The sequence below is a fragment of the Balaenoptera acutorostrata genome, chromosome 2, assembly GCF_949987535.1.
Source record: "Balaenoptera acutorostrata chromosome 2, mBalAcu1.1, whole genome shotgun sequence".
Classification (NCBI taxonomy): domain Eukaryota; kingdom Metazoa; phylum Chordata; class Mammalia; order Artiodactyla; family Balaenopteridae; genus Balaenoptera; species Balaenoptera acutorostrata.
In genome coordinates this window covers 163,299,548-163,310,276 of record NC_080065.1, presented here as the reverse complement: position 1 = coordinate 163,310,276, position 10,729 = coordinate 163,299,548, and the positions used below count along the sequence as shown (strand labels likewise).

General features: G+C 38.5%; 1 pseudogene; it reads right to left on the bottom strand.

The window, feature by feature from the left end:
* Positions 1–403: 403 nt before the first annotated feature.
* LOC130707193 (centrosomal protein of 78 kDa-like) lies at positions 404–1,219 on the bottom strand (annotated as a pseudogene).
* Positions 1,220–10,729: the final 9,510 nt, after the last annotated feature.

The following is a 10,729-nucleotide window of genomic DNA, read 5'->3' as shown; positions in this document are numbered from 1 at the left end:
GCCATGTGATTTATAATAGTTTGACATTTAACCAAATGGTAAAACTATTCCATTTATTATTCCCATCTCTTTTTACCCCTTACCCTGTTTTGTTGTTTATGTTTTCTCCCACCACAGAGTGCTAGTTCCAGGAGAGTAAAGGCTTTATTTTGTTCACTGCTGAAAGCAATGGCACCCAGAAAAGTACTGTACATATGAAGACCTCAGAAAACACTAGCTGAATGAATGGTGCAAAGTGTCACAAGGAAAAATACACCAAAACTTTCATTATAATAAAAAAGTATAGATAAATCTTTCTCTAATGGCTTCCAGTCAAGTAATTGAAAACACCATATGCTATAATAAAAACATAAGTAGTTCATTAAAATTTGAAGGCAAAAACATAATTTTAAAAGATTTAGTCCTATGTTAGGCGTGATAGAGTATGGATGCTTTCTTAAAATTCACAGTCAGATCCAAGAGTATCACTTTCAGAATGTTCTAGTAGACTGAGTTTACTTTTAGTTGTCTTTGATGAAACAGTCACTATTCTACTCTCTTTCTTAACAGAAATGTGTTTTTTCAAAGACTCACTTTTAATTGCTTTATTAACCAAAGAATTCTTTTGCCCAATTCCTTTGCTTTTCTGCTTTACAGGTGAGTCAGAGCAGGAATGCAGGTCCTTCCCAGGTTGTTTCTTAGCAGAGTATTTTTTGGTTTATTCACCTGCTTTGCTCATTTTCTCTGAAGAAGACCTGCTATTTCTAGATAATTCCTCTTCTTTTCTTTGACTTCCAGTTCCAGAAATGACGTCTGCTGAAGGGAGAACATGTTCTAGCAATGAAATCTTCAAAAGACTCCTGCTGCTGCTCTGTGACTGGGACCCCCAGGTTGTCTTTGGAAGTTTCTAAGGCCTCCTGAGTAGAGACTGGGACATGGAAGGAGTCGAGAGGCAAAGGAAGCCCAGCATCACCTGTAATTTTCTGAAACTGGAGGGAAAGACAAAAGACAAGACAAAAATTCAGTGATGAACAAAGCCAACCATTAAAAAGTAGAGTTCAAAACGTCAATGTTATTCTGTGATCTTATTATTAACACAGTAATTGATTATTCAGAAGATTTCAGAGCCAGTTTTTTTCTAATTATATCTTGCCAAGTGATTCTCAACTTAACCTAGCTATATCCAAGGCTATGTCTGCTACATTTTCAGACTTTGGTGATTGGGGTAGTTATTACCCATTTCCTTTCCCTCACTAAAAATGAAACCCTACTCTGTAAGAAAATTAATTTCTTTTCTATCCTCCAGGCACATGTAAACAGTATATAGTTTGTGACCAGACTGTGTTCTCAAGCTGTCAGTTCCCAAGACCAGTCTGAGATTGGCTGAGGTGGGTGAAGGGGGCTCCAAGTAACGCTAGAGGAAAAGCTGACATGTTTCCCCTCCCATTCCCATGACCAGGTGAGTCACTATAATATCTTACGTATTAGCTATGTCAAGATTACTTATTTTAAAAATTCTGTCAATACGTGTACCTTCATTAGTGTTCCTTCATTGTAAGCTGACTGCATACAAACAGAAACCTAGATAAAATATGAATAGAATAGACATTTATACAATTTAAAATTTGGAATATTTTCTGTAATGTTTTCTTTCTTCATTAAGGAGAGTTTGCTTTAACTCATAAATTTTCTAAAGAACTTCCAGTTTTCTTATGTACAACAATACAGTATCATGAAATGGGCCCACATTTACTAATCTCAGATTTGGAGAGGACTCCACAGTCCTCTAGCTCCCGAGCATGTGAACTATTAGAGACCGACCATTATTATTTTCTCTCTGACTTGGTCATTTCCTTTTTGCTAATCACTCTTAGAATCATTAAGTGCTGTCCTGTCCACTTACTTGGAGATTCTGCATTTGTACTGGGGCACTCTGCTTTGATTCTGATTTTTCTTCTTCAAGTGCCTTCTTTTCTTCTTTAGGGGACTACTAACAGTAGAATTCATCTGGGGACGACCTAGTAAATGAAAATCTGACTGATCTATACCAGCCATTGTGGCAAAATTGTTCCCGGTTGAGAACCACTGACCTATATCTTCCCTGAAGATTAATAATAATTTTTATGTCTAAGACAAAAATAACTTTAATTCAAACTTATCAAACAAGCAAAATAAATGAAAGATAGGAAAATTCTTATCCATTCCCAAATATTTTCAATGGACACTGCCTTCAATTTAGTCTTCACAAAAAACTATACCTACTAATTACTCTGTCTACAGGTTACTCTTTTATAATGGGCTCCCCACTCTACCAAAGCAGGCTGCCCTATTTGCATTTCTTAAAACATTTAATTCCTCATTTTAAAACGTCAACTATATTACCTATAATTACACTAAATTTGGCTAAATATGGCCACGTAAGTGATGAAAATCGCTCCAGTTCCTCAGCAAACTACCGTTATAGTCGCAAAGAGAAGAATGCCATGAAGAGAAATGAACTAACCCAGCATCTTTAAGGAGATCCAAGAAAGCATGGAACTTCTGAAAAGAATTCTCAGTGCTGCCCAAAACACCTTCATCATCCAGGATCATGCTTGTCAATGAGTGGGCATGAAGGCCTTCAGACAAAGAGAATTTTATATTTCTTAACTGGGCATTTTCATGTTCCAGCTATAAAAGAAGACTGAAAATGTCTGACATGCTTTTTTCTCATTGTCATCAAAAGTAGTCTTGTCTAGTTTCAAGGAACAAAACTAAAACACTCAAAATGTAATTAACCTGTAATTAACCTAACTCGCCACCAGTAAAGACAGAGACCATATCACATAATAACCAAAACTCCCAGGCACCCAACAAAGTTTCCTATATAACACTTAGCTGGTACATAAATAAACCAAAGTTATCGTTTTATTAATGATCTTTCACAAAAGATCACATTTCTAACTGGTTAAATTCATAATGGAGCCTCATTCCACATTAGAAAATTACCTGCTTTAAGTTTCCCTTAAATTAGAAAGTGAATTATAGAATCTGATTTGAACAAAACATATTACAACTCTGCTGAATGTTAAGAATTAACTTTAGTGAGCAAACTATCTAATGCTTACGTTTAAAAGTCCTAAATCATACCCAACCCAATTTATTAAATGTACGATCACCAATATTTTCTTTGGCTTCTTGAAAATATTCACTCCCGTGCACTCTTCCCCTTCCGCTCATCACCTATGCACTTAAAACCCCTATAAGGGGCTTCCCTGGTGGCGCAGTGGTTGAGAATCTGCCTGCTAATGCAGGGGACACGGGTTCGAGCCCTGGTCTGGGAAGATCCCACATGCCACGGAGCAGCTGGGCCCGTGAGCCACAATTGCTGAGCCTGCGCGTCTGGAGCCTGTGCCCCGCGACGGGAGGGGCCGCGATAGAGAAAGGCCCGCGCACCGCGATGAAGGGCGGTCCCCGCACCGCGATGAAGAGTGGCCCCCGCTTGCCGCAACTGGAGAAAGCCCTCGCACGAACCGAAGACCCAACACAGCCAAAAATAAATAAATAAATAAATAAATAAGAAAATCCTTTAAAAAAAAAAAAAAAAAAAAACCCTATAAGCTCAACTCTAGTATTTCTCAGAAAGGCTGTTATGTTCATGATGCCCCTTTTGCCTTATATAAGCAGGTGCTCAACACTTATTGAATGAGTGTCCGCCAATCCAATGGATGCACTTTGAAAAATTCCTCCCTACGTTCAACCTATGATAAAGTATATTTAGATGGAACTTTTTAGATTATGCCCTGCTTTCATGCACATTACCTAATGTAATTCTTATAGTATATATTTTTATCTTGCATTGCATTCGTACAAGTTTTCCAATATCTTAAATTTATTTAAATGATTCACTTTCCTAATTCATTGCCAGGAGAGTCTCATCATGTCTTTTATGCTACTGTATATACAGTATATGCACAAAAAGTGCTTTCTTGAATCAAAGAATCATGAACAGAAAATAAGCTAGTGTCATATGAAAGCACACACACACACACACACACACACACACACACAAAATGAGATTTTCACATTTTTAAAAACATGCTTTCTGGAATATAGATCATATGATCACTAAATACCAGTAAATGCAAAAGTCCATATGATACAACCAATTTGCAACATATTACAGTTTTAAAGTTTACAAACTATGTGTGTACGGCTTAAAATCAAATCAAAATAAAACGAAAACACTCTCAAAAGTATTAGAAATTGTTTGCCTCATTGACTCATTTATCAGCCTTAAGTCTTATTACTCTTTCCTCCTTTAACTGCTTTAGGCACTCCTCCAGTTTTTTCTAAACAAACAGAGTAAATATTATAACTAATTCGTAGTATAATACCCAAAAGCCTTTCCAGCTATAGGACTCATCAGGATTTAGGGGCAGAGCCAGAAGTGAACTCAGGTTTTAGTCTGCTACTGGTAATATCATACCATGCTAGTGAAATGAATTATCAAAATCTATCAAATTAGCATAGTAAAGATTTATTTAAATTCCACTTTTTCCAACATAAATTTGTGGCAGCCCACCATAAAAGGCATATGCGTATAACATAGCAAGTCAGAAATAAATAGTTAAGACCAAGAAAGAAAACTTCTATTTTTATTTGTGGGTCTCTTTATAGTAGGAAGTCCTATTAATGAACATGCTTAATATACCTGAATTGCATAATTGCAGATTCAAAAACTTTTTTTTTAAAAGTAATCATTTTTAAAGCAATTTACAGTCAAGCACTGTTCCTGGAGTTCCCTGGGCATTAAATAATCTAATCATCAAAACCCTAAGAGGGGGGCTTCCCTGGTGGTGCAGTGGTTAAGAATCCGCCTGCCAGTGCAGGGGACACAGGTTCGAGCCCTGGTCCGGGAAGATCCCACGTGCCGCGGAGCAACCAAGCCCGTGCGCCACGACCACTGAGCCTACGCTCTAGAGCCCCCGTGTCACAACCACTGAAGCCTGCGTGCCTAGAGCCCGTGCTCCGCAACAAGAGAAACCACCGCAATGAGAAGCCCGCACACCACTCGGAAGAGTAGCCCCTGCTCGACGGAACTAGAGAAAGCCCGTGAGCAGTATCAAACACCAAGCGCAGCCAAAAATAAATAAATAAAATAATTTATTTAAAAAAAAAACCCTACGAGGCAAGAACAATCACTAACTCCATGTTATTTTACAGATGAGGGAAACAGAGGCAGAGAAGTAGAGTAAGTAGAGCAGCACAGCCAAGGTGACACCACTAAGTAGCAGAGCCACACTGTGGACTCAGGAAGCTGGGTGCCGTTCCTGTTCACGGAGGTGGTAGTCTTCCCACTCACCAAGGTCAATCAAATAAAATGAACACTGATAAGCTCTCTTAGGAGTTTTAGGAACTAAGACACTTCGGTCCTTGAAGTGGGGACACTGCTTGCAATAGGCAGAATTCTAACAGAGCCCCTAAGACTCCTACTTACTGAAGTACACAAACCTTCCACTTAAACAATCAAACCCTAAATCTGGGTGCTGTAGTGAAGGGATTTTGCAGACGGAATTAAGATTCAAAATCAGTTGATTTTTTAAGATAGGGAGATTATTCTAGGTGGATGTGACCTACTCAGGCACCCCATGAAAAGGACTTTGAACTCTTCCTGAATTGAAGTACAAAAGGGACAAGAGGGAGACTCTCCATTGCTGGCTCTGAAGAAGTCCAATGCTGCGGCAGGGAAGGCAAGCGAGAGGCCTCTAGGAGCTGAGACCGTCCCCCGACTGACAGCCAGCAAGGAAATGGGGACCTCTGTCCTGCAACTGCAGAATCTGAATTATGCCAACAAGCCGAAGAAGCTTGGAGGCATTCTTTCCCAGAGCCTCTGGATACTAACACAGCCAGACTGACATCTTGATTTCAGGTCTGTGACCCACACAAACTATGGTGAACATCCAACATTTGGGGCTCAATGTTTACACTTAAATTTCACGTGCTTTAACACTCTTAGGAGGGAACCCACATGTTCCCGTGTGTATCTGAGCAGGAAACCCAGTCACGCTGTGCCTGGACTTCAGACCTGCAGAACTGTGAGCTAGTCAAATAGGTATTGTTTTCAGTCAGTGAGAGTGTAGTAAAAGAATTAATATTCTACTCAACCTCCAGGTTCGTGGACAAAATAAATGACTGTCATTGTTTTGGGCCACTGTTTCGGGGTGGTTTCTTATGCAGCGATAAACAGTCAGAATACCTATACTTATGAAAACAGTAAGGTATATTTATACATTTTAACTGCTTTGAACAATCACTTAATGAGGAACTCTATTATATGCCATCATTGGGAGAGGAACTGGTATCACTTTCTGGAGAGTAGCTTTTGGTACCTAACAACAATCCTACATCAGGAGTTTACCCTAAGAAAATTAAAGATGTGGGCAAAGATTTATCTACCAACATGATGTCATAAGATTGTTTATAACCAAACCCTAGAAGAAAGCTAAGAGCCTCCAAATTGGGATTGGTTTCAATAAAAATAGCTCACCGTATGAAGGAATGCGCTGTGAAGCCACTAAGAAAAGAATGACAAGAGGTCTCAGCCAGAGTTAATGAACGGGCTTCAGGAGTTCTACATTCAAAATATATCTGTGCGTTTCTCCTGGGAGATGATGCATAAACTTAATCAAATTCTCTGATGTAGAAGAGTATTTAGTGACATGGCAAAATATTTTTGATACTTTTTGAAGACAAAAGAGCAGATTAGGTGTGTGTACATGCAGAGGTGGCTTTTATTTCCTTCAATAAGTTGTTCACTGTTTTCAAAGATTTGCTCAATGAACATATATTTTTATATTCAGAACATGTTTAAAAAATTGAGAGTCTAAGAACTTCAAATTCTTTAATGTTTCATTACTAAAGCCAGTCAAGTTTTCAATGGGAAAAAAGGGAAAAAAATTGCAAAATTCCTCTACTTTTAACATAATGGTTTAATCAATCTTCTAAAACTGATTTCAAAGAAATTCTAAACAAATAAGCAAACAAACAAAAAACCCTCACCACAGTCAGAGGAAAGTAGACTAAAATTCCTGACTGGTTCTAAATAGCACATCAAAGTGCAATTACATGAAATAGTTTCTCCCTCTAATGGAGGGAATTAGAACACAGTGTGAAATTTTTGTGAAAAAGTGTACCCCTCTCCTACAAAGTATTAATAATTCATGTCCCTTACGTGGAAATATGGAACCAAGAAAGTTAGAAAGTAAAATTGCTTGATATTCTATTACTTAAGTAAGACTAATGATAAGGCTTTGGAATAATTTTCCTTCCTGTCATCTGCTCTCCTTCATCCCTTCTGTACACTGGCTAGGGTGATTTTTCTGGGACAAAGCTCCCATCATATTGGATATCAAATTTTATGTTCAACTTTTCTCCACTTAACATTGAAATCAATCATTTCTCATATAATCAGGGGATTCATAACCTTGATTTTTTTTTTGTGGGCTACAAAATATTGCACTGAGTGGGTTTACTGGTTAACCATTTTACACATTTAAATTCTTTCCAACTTTTCAATATTATAAGACAAAATAACCGTTTTTATGCATGAAGGCTTTTTTCCATATTGAGAATAACATTCTTACAATAAATGCATAAAAATGAGTTTGAGATCAAAGCAAATGAATATTTTTAAGGCTCTGAGGTACCTATCTCCAAACCGCTTTCCAAAAGATTTCTGAGATTGTATACTGCCATCAGCGATGTATCACTTGGTATATAACCTCTACTATAACTGTTGGCTTACTTCTCACCTAGAGTGCAAGTTATTTGAAGATAGGGGGTGTATTTTATTAAGTGTTTATCCCCAGCACCTGTGCCTAGCACAACGTAGACGGTCAATAACTAATTGCTTAATAAGGAAAATCCCTGCCAATACAAGATGTACGTGTGTGAAAGACAGACTGTGTGTTTTTCTCTAACTGGATAGATGAAAACTTGTCATCTTCTTTAATGTGCAATTTTTTGGCTTATAATTAGTAATTAAATTTCTCTTTTATATTATATTGTAAAAATTCAGATTCTCTGAGGCAAATGGGCCTGGCACTACCCATTAGCTAGATAACCTTGGACAAGTTCTATAACTCTAGGCCTCAACTTCCTCATCTATAAAATGGAGATAAGCTCCCATATCACAGAGCTCTTGTGAGGATTACATGAGTTAAAACACATATAAAATTAGAAGAGTGCTGGGTACACAGCATATGTTCAATTAATGCTGAATGAATGAACATGTGAACGCAAGCAGTAGTGAAGGGCTTAAAATGAAATAGTCTCATCCCACTCCCACATCCAGCACTCAAGAAGCGACCGATTCTGTACACAGGTTTTTAATTGTAAAATACGATATGTGTACTGAGAAGTGCACAGGACAAAACTGTCAATGTGACAAATCAAAAGAGAATACTTACATAACCACTACTCGAATCTGAAAGTATTGATACTTGTCAGCATCTCAAAAACCCCTCATATCGTTTTCTCATCACAAGCTCCTTCCCTCTTCCCAGTTAAACACCATCCTCATTTCTGAAAATCATTTCCTTTAACCTGCATGCATCCCTAACAAAAGAGTTTAGTTTTGTCAACATCTAACTTTATGTAGAGGATCATAGTATATGAAGTCTTTTCTATCTTATTTCTTTCACTCAACATTGGTTTAAAAGATTCATCCACATTGCAGCCTGTAGCTCTAGTTCATTCAGTTTTATTGCTTGATAGTTTTCCCACTGTATGAATACACATAATTTATTTAATTTTTGACTCTTGATGGACATTTGGGTTGTTTTCAGTTTGTGCTAATGCAAATCATGGACAGGAATCCTGCTGTACCGGTTAGTCTGGTGCATTTACACAGGGCGGGGGTGAGGGCTGCTGGGTCACAGGCTATTTATATACCTTTAGTTGATGGAGAGTGCTAAATGCTTTCCAAAGTAGTTGTGTCGATTTATACTCCAGTATAAGCAGGGTAGAAGATTCCCATAGTACTCCAGGTCTACAATACCTGATACTACCAGACTTTATTTATGTATTTGTCAATCTGATTGGCATGTAGTTTCATTGGTTTTGACTCACTTTTCTCTTATTACTTAATGAAGTTGTATACTTTACTGTGTTTACTGGCTGTTTGGATTTCCTTTTTTATGAGGTTGACGTCAACTATTGTTATTTTTTATTCTTTTTTTTAAATTATTATTTATTTATTTTTGGCTGTGTCGGGTCTTCGTTGCTGCGTGTAGGCTTTCTCTAGTTGCGGCGAGCGGGGGCTACACTTCATTGCAGTGGCTTCTCTTGTCGTGGAGCACAGGATCTAGGCACGAGGGCTTCAGTAGCTGTGGCACGTGGGCTCAGTAGTTGTGGCTCGCAGGCTCTAGAGCGCAGGCTGCGTAGTTGTGGCGCACGGGCTTCATTGCTCCGCAGCATGTGGGATCTTCCTGGACCAGGGCTCGAACCTGTGTCCCCTGCCTTGGCAGGCAGATTCTTAACCACTGCGCCACCAGGGAGGTCCAACTATTGTTATTTTGAATTCTTCTCCATTTCCAAGTAATACTCTTACATGACTATTTTCTGACTAAATTTGAGGCATTATCTGTTCACTTTCTGATTTACTAAGTAAGGGTTTAGTTCCTTTACACTCTTTCCTATGTCCACACTGCTCAGTAAAGTTATGTCATCATTAGTTATTCCACTGCTCATGATCTCTTTGACTTTAGTGATATACTTAAAAACCTACATTGTTGATCCACTATAAACTCTCTCAACGTCACACTTTGTAAAATGAGGACATTCATACCATCTTCCCTTTTTTCTACCTCCTGTCTACCTTCCAAACCTAGCTTTTACGTTGTCAAAGTTGAAATTTATATTCTGTTCTATGTGCAGTTAAGTCTTCTGTCATTTGAGAGTCAGTAGGGAGTAAGGTTTAAGAGAACAGGCAGAGAGCCTAAACTCAAAGCCTCGATCCAACCCTAAATTCGGTACAACCTGGGCAAGTTCCTTCCCTGTCTTAGCATCCTTTTCTCAAAAGTGGGAATGGGGCTTCCCTGGTGGCGCAGTGGTTGAGAATCTGCCTGCTAATGCAGGAGACACGGGTTCGAGCCCTGGTCTGGGAGGATCCCACATGCCGCGGAGCGGCTGGGCCCGTGAGCCACGGCTGCTGAGCCTGCGCTTCTGGAGCCTGTGCCCCGCGACGGGAGGGGCCGCGATAGTGAAAGGCCCGCGCACCGCGATGAAGAGCGGTCCCCGCACCGCGATGAAGAGTGGCCCCCACTTGCCGCAACTGGAGAAAGCCCTCGCACGAACCAAAGACCCAGCACAGCCAAAAATAAATAAATAAATAAATAAATAAATAAATAAATAAATAAAATTTAAAAAAAAAAAAAAATCTGAGACTCAAATTTCAAAAAAAAAAAAAAAAAAAGTGGGAATGATATTAGCACCAATCTCATAAGGCTATTCAGAGGATTAAATGAGTTAATATATGCAAAAACACTTAGAGCCTAACATATACTAAGTACATACTAGTACACAATACATTTCAGTACATACCAAGTTAATACTAATACATACTAAGTATAGTTTAGGTTAGTTATTTGTTATTACATGCAAGTTGACAATAAAAGCTGCAAACCAAGACAGTATTGCCATTATTACAATTAAATTAATATTGCCCACTGCAGATGTACTGTGTCTCTGTGTATAGACTACACCTCGT